Below are 15,387 nucleotides of genomic sequence, written 5' to 3'. Positions count from 1 at the left end.
AGACCATGTTTATCAATTTGAATGCTTACTATATGACATAAGAAGGCTATGTGCTTTGGTTTTTCATTCTTTCGATTTTTTCTAAATTTTTATGCCCATTTGAATCTTGGTCAAATCCTAGGTTCGACCAAGATTTAAACAAGTTTAAAACATGACAATGAAAAGGTAATTAATCATGGATCCTTCTTAATTAACCAGTCAGTCTAATTAAAATGAAGCTTTTCGGGAGGTTTTTGAAATTTCCATGTTTGAAACCCAAAACCACACACTTCTCTGCTTCATGCTTGACTTCATATATAATTAAGACAAAGTTTAGGGTTAGGGGGTACATGATTTGTCTGGTTTGAATATGTCTAGACCTTGTTTATGAACTTGAATGCTTACTATATGACATAAGAAGACTATGTGCTTTGGTTTTTTATTTTATTTATTTTTTTATTTTATGCCCATTTGAATATTGGTCAAATCCTAGGTTTGACCAAGATTTAAACAAGTTTAAAACATGAAAATGAAAAAGGTAAGCCTGGATCCTTCTTAACTAGTCACTCTAAAATGAAGCTTTAATTTTGGGAGGTTTTTGAAATTTTCATGTTTGAAACCAAAAACCACTTCTCTTCATGCTTGACTTCATAAGACATAGTTTATGGTTTTAGATGGGTAGATACCTTATTTGTCTTATTTGAATATGTCTAGCTAGACCTTGTTTATCAACTTTTGAATGCTTACTATATATATGTATGTGACATAAGAAGACTATGTGCTTTTGTTTTTCATTTTTCCGATTTTTTTTTAATTTTATGCCCATTTAAATCTTGGTCAAATCCTAGGTTTGACCAAGATTTAAACAAGTTTAAAATATGAAAATGAAAAGGTAAGCATGGATCCTTCTTAGTCACTCTAAAATGAAGCTTTTGATAGGTTTTTGAAATTTCCATATTTGAAACCCAAAACCACTTCTCTTCATGCTTGACTACATAAGACAAAGTTTAGGGTTAGGGGGTAGATACATGATTTTTCTTGTTTGAATATGTCTAGACCCTTGTTTATCAACTTTAATGCTTACTATATGACATAAGAAAACTATGTGCTTTGGTTTTTCATTTTTCTAAATTTTTTTGGAATTTTGATGCACATTTGAATCTTGGTCAAATCCTAGGTTTGACCAAGATTTAAACAAGTATAGAACATGAAAATGAAAAGGGAAGCCTGTATCCTTCTTAGTCACCCTAAAATGAAGTTTTTGGGAGGTTTTTGAAATTTCCATGTTTGAAACCCAAAACCACTTATCTTCATGCTTGACTTCGTCATAAGACAGAGTTTAGGGGTTAGGGGGTAGATACATGATTTGTCTAGCTAGTTTGAATATGTCCAGACCTTGTTTATCAACTTTAATGCTTACTATATGACATATAAGAAGACTATGTGCGCTTTGGTTTTTCCTTTTTCTGTTTTTTTATTTTATGCCCATTTGAATCTTGGTCAAATCCTAGATTTGACCAAGATTTAAACAAGTTTAAAACATGAAAATGGAAAGGTAAGCCTGGATCCTTCTTAGTCGCTCTAAAATGAAGCTTTTGGGATGTTCTTGAAATTTCCATGTTTGAAACCCAAAACGACTTTTCTTCATGCTAGACTTCATAAGATCGACAGGGAGTAGATACATGATTTGTCTGGTTTGGATATATCTAGACCTTATTTATCAACTTGAATGCTTACGATATGACATAAGAACACTATGTGCTTTTGTTTTTCATTTTTTTCATTTTTTTGTGCCCATTTGTATCTTTGTCAAATCCTAGGTTTGACAAAGATTTAAACAAGTTTAAAACATGAAAATGAAAAGGGAAGCATGTATCCTTCTTAGTCACTCTAAAATGAAGTTTTTGGGAGGTTTTTGAAATTTCCATGTTTGAAACCCAAAACCACTTCTCTTCATGCTTGACTTCTTAAGACATAGTTTAGGGGTTAGCGGGTAGATACATGATTTGTATGGTTTGAATATGTCTAGACATTGTTTATCAACTTTAATGCTTACTATATGACATAAGAAGACTATGTGCTTTGGTTTTTCATTTTTCTGTTTTTTTTTTGAATTTTCTGCCAATTTTGTTTGACCAAGATTTAGACAAGTTTTACACGTGAAAACGAATAAGTAAGCCTGGATCCTTCTTAGTCACTCCAAAATGTACCAATTGATAGGTGCGTTTACTTTGCTTCATGGAAAAAATAATGTCATGTAAATGAGTTAACTTGGATTTCCTACCCTTGAATCCATAGGAAACTTTGTTCTAATGCACTATAATAATCAACCGAGCTTTTACACCAGCAGGCCTGTCACTTACGTGTGGTGCCCATGCGTGAGGTCCCACACTTCAGTGAGCACAAGTCACGTGCAATAGGTACGCAAACTCCCAGCCATTTTCTTTGTCAAGAGAAGACGCATCAGGATGCGTATTGGAAGTATGTGGGTCCTTCTGGATCCTTCGGTTGTCCCTCTCACAAAAAAAACGAATCTCTCTCATTCTCGGCCTCGCTCGACTCGCTCGCTCGCTCGCACCTCCTGCTCACTGACAAACCCTGCACAAAACTCAACATCATCACCCGAAAACCATAATTCTCTCCCTTCTTCTCTCCTTCCGAGTGATCCCTCTTCCTCCGAGTTTCACTCGACGGGCAAACACACATGTGCTGCATAGTAATAATAAAAAGGTAGAAAAATCGACCTACGAATCTATAATTAAATAGGTTAAACTAGGGTTTTGCCCAGTACTACAGATCAAGGTTCAAAAAATCCAACTACGGGGTTCGAACAACCCCATTTCTAATCCAAGAATTTTTTCGACCCCATCCAATGGCCTCAAACTATAGGCCGGGTTAGCATCTAGTGCAGTATGTGTGAGAATTTATGCACTATGTGTGCTATAACTTGTGTGTCTTTCAAATTTGAACCAAATTTGAATAAGTTTGAAATATTTGAAATGGGGCTTTTGGCTTAAACGTTTGAAACCCAAAACGACTTCTCCTCATGCTAGACTTCATAAGACCGAGTTTAGGGTTAGGGGTAGATACATGATTTGTCTGGTTTGAATATGTCTAAACCTTGTTTATCAACTTGAATGCTTACTATATGACATAAGAGGACTATGTGCATTGGTATTTCATTTTTTGATTTTTATGCCCATTTGAGAATCTTGGTAAAATCCTAGGTTTGTTGAGCAAGATTTAAACAAGTTTAACATGTGAAAATGATAAGGTAATTAAGTCTGGATCTTTCTCTTAGTAACTCTAAAATGAAGCTTTTGGGAGGTTCTTGAATTTACCATGTTTGAAACCCAAAACCACCGTACTTCTGTTCATGCTTGACTTCATAAGACAGAGTTTAGGGTTAGGGGTAGATACATGATTTTTCTGGTTTGAATATGTCTAGACCATGTTTATCAATTTGAATGCTTACTATATGACATAAGAAGGCTATGTGCTTTGGTTTTTCATTCTTTCGATTTTTTCTGAATTTTTATGCCCATTTGAATCTTGGTCAAATCCTAGGTTCGACTAAGATTTAAACAAGTTTAGAACATGACAATGAAAAGGTAATTAATCATGGATCCTTCTTAATTAACCAGTCAGTCTAATTAAAATGAAGCTTTTTGGGAGGTTTTTGAAATTTCCATGTTTGAAACCCAAAACCACACTTCTCTGCTTCATGCTTGACTTCATATATAATGAAGACAAAGTTTAGGGTTAGGGGGTACATGATTTGTCTGGTTTGAATATGTCTAGACCTTGTTTATGAACTTGAATGCTTACTATATGACATAAGAAGACTATGTGCTTTGGTTTTTTTTTTTTATTTATTTTATGCCCATTTGAATATTGGTCAAATCCTAGGTTTGACCAAGATTTAAACAAGTTTAAAACATGAAAATGAAAAGGTAAGCCCGGATCCTTCTTAACTAGTCACTCTAAAATGAAGCTTTAATTTTGGGAGGTTTTTGAAATTTCCATGTTTGAAACCAAAAACCACTTCTCTTCATGCTTGACTTCATAAGACAGAGTTTATGGTTTTAGAGGGGTAGATACATGATTTGTCTTATTTGAATATGTCTAGCTAGACCTTGTTTATCAACTTTTGAATGCTTACTATATATATGTATGTGACATAAGAAGACTATGTGCTTTTGTTTTTCATTTTTCTGATTTTTTTTTAATTTTATGCCCATTTAAATCTTGGTCAAATCCTTTTGAATGCTTACTATATATATGTATGTGACATAAGAAGACTATGTGCTTTTGTTTTTCATTTTTCTGATTTTTTTTTAATTTTATGCCCATTTAAATCTTGGTCAAATCCTAGATTTGACCAAGATTTAAACAAGTTTAAAATATGAAAATGAAAAGGTAAGCATGGATCCTTCTTAGTCACTCTAAAATGAAGCTTTTGATAGGTTTTTGAAATTTCCATATTTGAAACCCAAAACCACTTCTCTTCATGCTTGACTACATAAGACAAAGTTTAGGGTTAGGGGGTAGATACATGATTTTTCTTGTTTGAATATGTCTAGACCCTTGTTTATCAACTTTAATGCTTACTATATGATATAAGAAAACTATGTGCTTTGGTTTTTCATTTTTCTAAATTTTTTTGGAATTTTGATGCACATTTGAATCTTGGTCAAATCCTAGGTTTGACCAAGATTTAAACAAGTATAGAACATGAAAATGAAAAGGGAAGCCTGTATCCTTCTTAGTCACCCTAAAATGAAGTTTTTGGGAGGTTTTTGAAATTTCCATGTTTGAAACCCAAAACCACTTATCTTCATGCTTGACTTCGTCATAAGACAGAGTTTAGGGGTTAGGGGGTAGATACATGATTTGTCTAGCTAGTTTGAATATGTCCAGACCTTGTTTATCAACTTTAATGCTTACTATATGACATATAAGAAGACTATGTGCGCTTTGGTTTTTCATTTTTCTGTTTTTTTATTTTATGCCCATTTGAATCTTGGTCAAATCCTAAATTTGACCAAGATTTAAACAAGTTTAAAACATGAAAATGGAAAGGTAAGCCTGGATCCTTCTTAGTCGCTCTAAAATGAAGCTTTTGGGATGTTCTTGAAATTTCCATGTTTGAAACCCAAAACGACTTTTCTTCATGCTAGACTTCATAAGATCGACAGGGAGTAGATACATGATTTGTCTGGTTTGGATATATCTAGACCTTGTTTATCAACTTGAATGCTTACGATATGACATAAGAACACTATGTGCTTTTGTTTTTCATTTTTTTAATTTTTTTGTGCCCATTTGTATCTTGGTCAAATCCTAGGTTTGACCAAGATTTAAACAAGTTTAAAACATGAAAATGAAAAGGGAAGCATGTATCCTTCTTAGTCACTCTAAAATGAAGTTTTGGGAGGTTTTTGAAATTTCCATGTTTGAAACCCAAAACCACTTCTCTTCACGCTTGACTTCTTAAGACATAGTTTAGGGGTTAGCGGGTAGATACATGATTTGTATGGTTTGAATATGTCTAGACCTTGTTTATCAACTTTAATGCTTACTATATGACATAAGAAGACTATGTGCTTTGGTTTTTCATTTTTTTTGTTTTTTTTTGAATTTTCTTCCAATTTTGTTTGACCAAGATTTAGACAAGTTTTACACGTGAAAACGAATAAGTAAGCCTGGATCCTTCTTAGTCACTCCAAAATGTACCAATTGATAGGTGCGTTAACTTTGCTTCATAGAAAAAATAATGTCATGTAAATGAGTTAACTTGGATTTCCTACCCTTGAATCCATAGGAAACTTTGTTCTAATGCACTATAATAATCAACCGAGCTTTTACACCAGCAGGTCTGTCACTTACGTGTGGTGCCCATGCGTGAGGTCCCACACTTCAGTGAGCACAAGTCACGTGCAATAGGTACGCAAACTCCCAGCCATTTTCTTTGTCAAGAGAAGACGCATCAGGATATTGGAAGTCTGTGGGTCCTTCTGGATCCTTCGGTTGTCCCTCTCACAAAAAAAACAAATCTCTCTCATTCTCGGCCTCGCTCGACTCGCTCGCTCGCTCGCTCGCACCTCCTGCTCACTGAAAAACCCTGCACAAAAGTCAACATCATCACCCGAAAAAGGGGAGACACCATAATTCTCTCCCTTCTTCTCTCCTTCCGAGTGATCCCTCTTCCTCCGAGTTTCACTCGACGGGCAAACACACATGTGCTGCATAGTAATAATAAAAAGGTAGAAAAATCGACCTACAAATCTATAATTAAATAGGTTAAACTAGGGTTTTGCCCAGTACTACAGATCAAGGTTCAAAAAATCCAACTACGGGGTTCGAACAACCCCATTTCTAATCCAAGAATTTTTTCGACCTCATCCAATGGCCTCAAACTATAGGCCGGGTTAGCATCTAGTGCAGTATGTGTGAGAATGTATGCACTATGTGTGCTATAACTTGTGTGTCTTTCAAATTTGAACCAAATTTGAATAAGTTTGAAATATTTGAAATGGGGCTTTTGGATTAAACGTTTGAAACCCAAAACGACTTCTCTTCATGCTAGACTTCATAAGACCGAGTTTAGGGTTAGGGGGTAGATACATGATTTGTCTAGTCTGAATATGTCTAAACCTTGTTTATCAACTTGAATGCTTACTATATGACATAAGAAGACCGGCCATGTGCTTTTGTTTTTCATTTTTCTATTTTTTTTAAGAATTTTATGCACATTTGATTCTGGTCAAATCCTAGGTTCAACCAAGATTTAAACAAGTTTCAAGCATGAAAATGAAAACGTAAGCCAAGATCCTTCTTAATTAGTCACTCTAAAATATATGAAGCTTTTGGGACGTACTTGAAATTTCCATGTTTGAAACCCAAAACCAATTCTCTTCATGATTGACTTCATAAGACAGAGTTTAGGGTTAGGGGTAGATATACACATGATTTTTCTGGTTTGAATATGTCTAGACCTTGTTTATCAACTTGAGTGTTTACTATATGACATAATTAAGAAGGCTATGTGCTTTGGTTTTTCATTCTTTAGATTTTTTGTCTAAATTTTTATGCCCATTTGAATCTTGGTCAAATCCTTGGTTTGACCAAGATTTAAATAAGTTTAAAACATGAAAATGAAAAGGTAACCATCGATCCTTCTTAGTCGCTCTAAAATGAAGCTGAATTTTGGGAGGTTTTTGAAATTTCCATGTTTGAAACCCAAAACCACTTCTCTTCATGCTTGACTTCATAAGACGAAGTTTAGGGTCGATAGGGGGTAGATACATGATTTGTCTTGTTTGAATATGTCTAGACCTTGTTTATCAACTTGAATGCTTACTATATGACATAAGAGGACTATGTGCATTGGTATTTCATTTTTTGATTTTTATGCCCATTTGATAATCTTGGTAAAATCCTAGGTTTGAGCAAGATTTAAACAAGTTTAACACGTGAAAATGATAAGGTAATTAAGTCTGGATCTTTCTCTTAGTAACCCTAAAATGAAGCTTTTGGGAGGTTCTTGAATTTACCATGTTTGAAACCCAAAACCACCGTACTTCTGTTCATGCTTGACTTCATAAGACAGAGTTTAGGGTTAGGGGTAGATACATGATTTTTCTGGTTTGAATATGTCTAGACCATGTTTATCAATTTGAATGCTTACTATATGACATAAGAAGGCTATGTGCTTTGGTTTTTCATTCTTTCGATTTTTTCTGAATTTTTATGCCCATTTGAATCTTGGTCAAATCCTAGGTTCGACCAAGATTTAAACAAGTTTAAAACATGACAATGAAAAGGTAATTAATCATGGATCCTTCTTAATTAACCAGTCAGTCTAATTAAAATGAAGCTTTTTGGGACGTTTTTGAAATTTCCATGTTTGAAACCCAAAACCACACTTCTCTGTTTCATGCTTGACTTCATATATAATTAAGACAAAGTTTAGGGTTAGGGGGTACATGATTTGTCTGGTTTGAATATGTCTAGACCTTGTTTATGAACTTGAATGCTTACTATATGACATAAGAAGACTATGTGCTTTGGTTTTTTATTTTATTTATTTTTTTATTTTATGCCCATTTGAATATTGGTCAAATCCTAGGTTTGACCAAGATTTAAACAAGTTTAAAACATGAAAATGAAAAGGTAAGCCTGGATCCTTCTTAACTAGTCACTCTAAAATGAAGCTTTAATTTTGGGAGGTTTTTGAAATTTCAATGTTTGAAACCCAAAACCACTTCTCTTCATGCTTGACTTCATAAGACGAAGTTTAGGGTCGATAGGGGGTACATACATGATTTGTCTGGTTTGAATATGTCTAGACCATGTTTATCAAATCCTAGATTTGACCAAGATTTAAACAAGTTTAAAACATGAAAATGAAAAGGGAAGCATGTATCCTTCTTAGTCACTCTAAAATGAAGTTTTTGGGCGGTTTTTGAAATTTCCATGTTTGAAACCCAAAACCACTTCTGTTCATGCTTGACTTCATAAGACATAGTTTAGGGGTTAGGGGGTAGATACATGATTTGTATGGTTTGAATATGTCTAGACCATGTTTATCAACTTTAATGCTTACTATATGACATAAGAAGACTATGTGCTTTGGTTTTTCATTTTTCTGATTTTTTTTGGAATTTTGATGCACATTTGAATCTTGGTCAAATCCTAGGTTTGACCAAGATTTAAACAAGTATATATAGACATGAAAATGAAAAGGGAAGCCTGTATCCTTCTTAGTCACCCGAAAATGAAGTTTTTGGGAGGTTTTTGAAATTTCCATGTTTGAAACCCAAAACCACTTATCTTCATGCTTGAGCAAGATTTGACCAAGATTTAAACAAGTTTAAATCATGAAAATGGAAAGGTAAGCCTGGATCCTTCTTAGTCGCTCTAAAATGAAGCTTTTGGGGTGTTCTTGAAATTTCCATGTTTGAAACCCGGCCAAAACGACTTTTCTTCATGCTAGACTTCATAAGATCGACACGGGGTACATACATGATTTGTCTGGTTTGGATATATCTAGACCTTGTTTATCAACTTGAATGCTTACGATATGACATAAGAACACTATGTGCTTTTTGTTTTTCATTTTTTTGTGCCCATTTGTATCTTGGTCAAATCCTAGGTTTGACCAAGATTTAAACAAGTTTAAAACATGAAAATGAAAAGGGAAACATGTATCCTTCTTAGTCACTCTAAAATGAAGTTTTTGGGAGGCTTTTGAAATTTCCATGTTTGAAACCTAAAACCACTTCTCTTCATGTTTGAAACCTAAAAATTTCCATGTTTGGACCTGGGCTGTGTGTTGGGCTGCCGAGGTGGGCTGCGTCGGCTGGTAAGATCTAGGTAAGCCCTTTTCTCCCTTTTCTTTTTCTTCCATTTCTTTTTTTTTCTGTTTTCAATTTTCCACTTTGGTTTTTGTTTATTAATCTCAAAGTTTAACTTTGTTATTTTTGCAGGTTTCTAACTATTTTAACTAGGGTTTAATAAAAATGTTCATTGCCTTATTTTGTTATCCAAAACAAATGTTTAATGCATGATTTTATTTGTATCCTTGTGAGCTCTTATTCCAAATTTCACTTAGGCATGAGTTTAGTATTTAGTTTCTCATTTAAGAATATGTTCCCATGGCATTATTTTATGTGCTCATGGTTGTTAAGTATTTGTAAAAATTGTTTAAGGCTATTTTAAAGTATTATTGTCATCTTCTAAACCTTTAGTTTAATATGGTTAAGGTGGATCTTATTCCTCTCATAAGACTTCTATTTATTTGGAAACACTAGTTAGTTGCACCTACATAGGCATGGCTTGAAAGATAGGTTAAGTTGCTATCTTGATTTATTTCAGGGTTGGTTAAATAATCCCCTTATTCATATTTGAACTTAAGCATGGTTTTAGGTTTATACTTGTGATTTCCATGTGATACACAAGTTAGGTTTTGGATAGGGGCATTGGTTCTAAATGTAAGTGGACATCTTGTTGAATTATCTAGGGTTGCTCTTCCTCACCACTCATAGGATGGTTTCTTCAAGGATCACTTAGAGTTATATAGAGGCTTGACTACACAAAGGGTTGTTACCTTTTATTGGTTTATCTAATTAAGGTTTATGATCATTACTCAATTTATAATGTTCAAGGTTTGGTTTCCTAAAGTATTTCTAATGGGATGGTTTTCACTTCCATGTTCAAGTGTTGTCTTGATCAGCTAAGCATAATATCTCTCTCATAGTTTCTTAGGTGGACATGGCTATGGTTGTCTCTATAGATTATATCCCAGGAGAATGCCTGAGATATTCTGTTAAGGTTCCACTTAAATAATGTTGATATTACCATCTGGGTATATGGATAGTTCTCTCCCTCACATCCAAGTGTTGGCTTTAACATTCTTGAGGGTAACACCTTAGCTTGGGCTTTCTTTTGAAGGAATGGTTTATTCTAGGGTTTATGGTGTATTCACCATGTCTCAATAGATATCAAGTCTAAAACTCCACTTGACTATCTTGGTTGAATTAATCTCCTCCTTACTTTATCAGTTCATGGATATGGTATTATTCCATGTGATATTAGGTTATCTCACCACTCCAAGGGAAATGGTTTACAACCTAATACTTTAGTTCAAAGGTTGTTCTTTATTCTTAAATAAACAGAGCTAAAATTAGTATGAATGGTCTCTCTCATTTGGGAAGGACTTCAATTCTAACCTAAGATTATTCTCCAAAGATAATGATTTGAATTCATGGATTTATATCCAAGGTTTAACTCAAAGTTTGTTATTGCTTCTCTAGTAAATATCATAGAACTCTCACCTCCATAGGTTTGATGTATAATAATATGGAATAGGGAAGAATATATGTTTCTAGAGTTGATCTCTTTGTCATGTTTCCAAGAATGAAGTAGAATGAATACCATGAGGTTTCATGGTAGGATCATGGATTAGTTTTAAGACATGGAGAAGATAAGTCAAGAATGATTTCTCCATTTTATTGTTACTTGATTTGTAATTAAATTGGTGTTCATATGCTATGACAAGGATTACCATATTATAATCTTTTATAAGATCAAGCAATTGATCATTGAGTAAAGTGTTGTTGTGTTGAATATTAGTTCCATTTCATCTAACCCCTTAGATCAAATCATCTCTACCCAAAACAAGGTTTTAACAAAGTCACATTGAGGTTTATAGCGCTTGACTTGATGAGCTACTTCAATTCCACCAAGATCAAGTGAAACTTCAGTTACTGTGACTGTTTTACTTTAAAGCGCGAAAATTCCCCGGATTTTCTATGCATGAATGCAATGCACACATCTGTTTCCTCTATTTTTGTAACCCCAAATACTGGGATATTACATACTTGTGGTAAGTGAGGCTATCCGACAGAAATCATGTGCTGCGTAAATATTCTCAGTATCTAAATCACAAATTCTCATCCCTTAAACGGCCCAATTAAGCGAAATCACATATGTGCCGGCCCGCAAAATCCTAAAGCGCATATTATGCCGACATATAAACACCAACTAAACGGGCTGGCCCACTTACTTATTGGGCCAGCCCACTTGCTGTAAGGTGGACCACAAGCTTATTGGGCCGACCCGCTAACTCGTCGGGCCAGCCCACCTGATTTACCATGGACCCCACATACTAATTTGTCCGGCCCGTTAGCACGATAGTGGCCCCACAAGCTTATTGGGCCGGCCCACTAACTTGTTGGGCCAGCCCAATTGCTTTTGTGGTGGACCCCACATACTAAATGGGTCGGCCCTTTAACAGAAAAGTGGGACCCACCTGTGTTTTTGGCCCGGCCCACTAACTTGTTTGGCCGGCCTACTTGATATATGGTGGACCCCACATACTAAATGGGTCGGCCCTTTAACAGGAAAGTGGGACCCACCTGTGTTTTTGGCCCGGCCCACTTGCTATATGGTGGACCCCACATACTAAATGGGCCGGCCCTTTAACAGGAATGTGGGACCCACCTGTGTTTTTGGCCCGGCCCACTTTCTTGTTGGGCCAGCCCACTTGCTATATGGTGGACCCCACATACTAAATGGGCCGGCCCTTTAACAGGAATGTGGGACCCACCTGTGTTTTTGGCCCGACCCACTGGCTTGTTGGGCCAGCCCATTTGATCTATTGTGGACCCCACGTACTAAATGGGCCGGCCCGATAGCAGGAAAGTGGGACCCACATGCTAATTGGGCCGGCCCAATAACTTCTTGGGCCGGCCCACTTGCTTTAAGGTGGACCCCACTTCTTAAATGGGCCGGCCCGATAACAGGAAAGTGGGTCCCACATTTCTTGTGGGCTGGCCCTTTTGCCTGTTGACCGGTCAAACGAGTGCATTCGGCCCGGCCCACATGCTTAGTGGGCCGGACCATTAAAGTTTTGACCAGTCAACCTTAGAGGTTAGGCCCAGCCCACGTAACTAATGGACCAGCCCAGCTATATAGTTGACCGATCAAACTAAGTCAGCTGGCCCGGCCCGCAAACTTAATGGGCCGGCCCGCTTAAGACGTGGCAGGCCTCGTGTGGGCCTACCATCTACCACAGGGTTTCAGCCGGTTAACGCCGTTAACTAGCAGTTAACGGCGTCTGCCACGTGTCAGTTTGCATGACGTCAGCAGTCAACGGGCTCCCGGAAACACTTCTGCAACGGTCCAATTTTCCGTGGCGGAAGGGCGCCCAAGCGCGACGGACCGAAAAAATCGTCGTAGGACATTGCCTGACGCAGTTTCGACAACAGAACTCATATCGTCGGGTTAGGCCCATAGGCGACGAAAAATGGCCCTTAGCAGACGATTTTGGGACGTTGTCTATCAGAACTTTTCTTGTAGTGTTAACACCCTGATAGAAAGATGAACACGGCAATAGTTTGCGACAGCAACACCCCAGAAACAAATAAAAGTAAAGCTTACTCCACAAACAAAATATGTATGAGGCGATGGCAAAAAAAATTGCTACCAGGAGAAGAGAGTACAAGGTACAAATAAGAAACACAGGAAAGTTATTGTCTTCTACTGGTTGGATTGTCTTACAAATAAATAAATCTACTTGTCATGGGTATGTAGTCCGCTATAAGGCATCCATGATTTAAGCATGATCTCATGTGTAAATATGTGCATCACACGAAGGATTCATATTAAGGAACACATAGACGTATAAAAAGCGAGGAATAAGATTGAAAATAATGCAACAGTAGTGTATGACCACTTCAGATATTATTTGCAGAAAATGTTAAAATCCTAAACACGGATAGGCGATGATCTTAGCAAATGATCAATCAAGATAGACTGTATTGTTCTGTTAAATGACAAGATATGATATGCAGATTTTTGAATAAATTTTTATGGATATATTTGGATAAATGTACAAACTAATCATGTAACAACCCTTATGATCTACATATAAGGCATGTATCTTAAGTACGTCAGTGAAAACAAGAAAAAATGTGACCATCGACATTGGCAGCAGAAGTATTTTAGGAAGAAACCATAACATTGAATGCTGAAGACAGAATTGTTGCAGCGACATTCTTTATTTTTAGAGAATTTGTGCAGTGTGTCTCAGATGCACATGATGACACCTCTGATTATGTATCTTAGGTACATCAGTGAAAACAGGAAAAATGTGACCATCAACACAGGCAGGAGAAGTATTTTAGGAACAAAATGCATTGGTCCATATTTGGCATTAACCAAGGCATGATTCAATTTTTTTTTTGGAAAACTCGCACCACTAGAAAAAAAGATATATGTACAGAGCAAGCTTTGTGATGGGCACACCTGCATTCTCGACACATAAGGTCGACGCCACAGAAAAACTAATGCCGGTTGCTTCATTAGGCAAGAAGCTGTGTAAGAAAAAAAACAAAAGAAATTAATCACCGCAGAACCTTCCACTAACGCTTGATCTAGAAATCATTTAAATTTCCAAAAAGATGCCATTTTTAGTTTGCCAACCATGGATTATTAGATTGGGCGAAAATAAATCTATAGGAATCAGTAAAGTGAGAATCCATATATAATAACTGGCCAACAACAGGGAATTGACTAACATAGTGGAACAATAGACGATTAAGCCATACATTTCCACCAGCTTTCACACCAGGAGTGAAAGTACAGGCAAGGGTTGTAGGGAACAATATCACTACCTTACTTCAATAAGCCAGATTATCCGTGTGGCTTTCTTGGTCTTCTCCCAAGAGAGGATGCATGATATCTGCATACCCTGATATCTGCATACCCCTGCAAGGAATATGCAGGTACAAAGAAGAGAACACTTTCAGTGTGGGCAGACTTACATGTTTCTGGCCTTGCTCTGTGCTCCCTTCCCATGGTTTGACCACTAACAGTTTGAGCTCCTCTCCACCTCTGCGGCAAAAATGCTAGTGATCAGACATAACTATAGCTTACTCTTAAGAAAATAGTGTGCAATATGCCTGTGTCCAAATGATACCTTTTTGCTTCTATTAGAATAATACAAAACCAGACAATAACCTAGACAGAGTTTTCGCATGTGGGGGGGGGGGGGGGGGGGGAATTTACAGAACAAACTAAAAAGTAGAGTGAATATTAGACATTTTTCATGAGTTCAAATAGAGAGAAGAACCTGTGATGAACACGAAGACCCCATCCACTACTGCTCCACCTGCTGCAATGTCGAGTCACCCATACACTAGCAATGATCGGGTCTCCCTGCCAGTAGGCTTGTGAGAACAACAATGGCATGTCAGACGAATTAAGAGAGCATATTATAATATATGCATTGGGAAATTAAGATATCGGGTTTATATGGCAAGATAGTTTTTGCACCTAAGAGCTAAGCCTATAATCTGCGAACCAAATAAGAAAATGCCTCACATTAACCTAACGGTATTTAAGTGCCCAAAATCCTACTGAACCGATTATATCATAACTGCATTTGAAAAACACGGAACATAACTAAGGAATTGTCCCTCCATTTAGTCTATGGCTAAAATCTGATCCCGGAAGCAGATAACTAAAAAATACGACCCCAAATGTATATTCACAACATCAAGTGACCCAGTTCATAGCAGACAGCATCAAGGAAAGTGGCAGAGAGCGCGGTAAGGACATGGCCAGGAATAAGTGACCCAGTTAATAGCAGACCACATCAACTGACCCAGTTAATAGCAGACCACATCAAGGAAAGACATCAAGCTCAAATGATATATTTCGTAAAACATGGCACTATTAGTTTAGGGCTTTAGGCACCTTACAGATTAGTAGGCAGCTTCGATGACAGACAGCATATTAACTTGATACGTGGGCCTGATATGAGAACATCGTCAGGTTACATTTATTTGCCGAAAGTTCCTAGCAGAGATGAGCATGTACCACATACAAAAGACTATAGAA

At 36.6% G+C, this 15,387-nt stretch overlaps 1 long non-coding RNA gene across 1 annotated transcript; it reads right to left on the bottom strand.

Moving 5' to 3' along the window:
* Nucleotides 1-13,185: 13,185 nt before the first annotated feature.
* LOC127335924 (uncharacterized) lies at nucleotides 13,186-15,034 on the bottom strand. The gene is made up of 3 exons (XR_007873066.2): nucleotides 14,618-15,034; nucleotides 14,160-14,379; nucleotides 13,186-13,859 (listed from the first exon to the last, which is right to left on the bottom strand). It is a non-coding gene; the product is annotated as an uncharacterized lncRNA (long non-coding RNA).
* Between the last annotated feature and the right edge of the window lie 353 nt (nucleotides 15,035-15,387).

The sequence above is a fragment of the Lolium perenne genome, chromosome 2, assembly GCF_019359855.2.
Source record: "Lolium perenne isolate Kyuss_39 chromosome 2, Kyuss_2.0, whole genome shotgun sequence".
NCBI classification, from domain to species: Eukaryota; Viridiplantae; Streptophyta; class Magnoliopsida; order Poales; family Poaceae; genus Lolium; species Lolium perenne.
The sequence above is the reverse complement of the archived record's forward strand: the minus strand, read 5'-3'. Positions and strand labels throughout refer to the sequence as shown.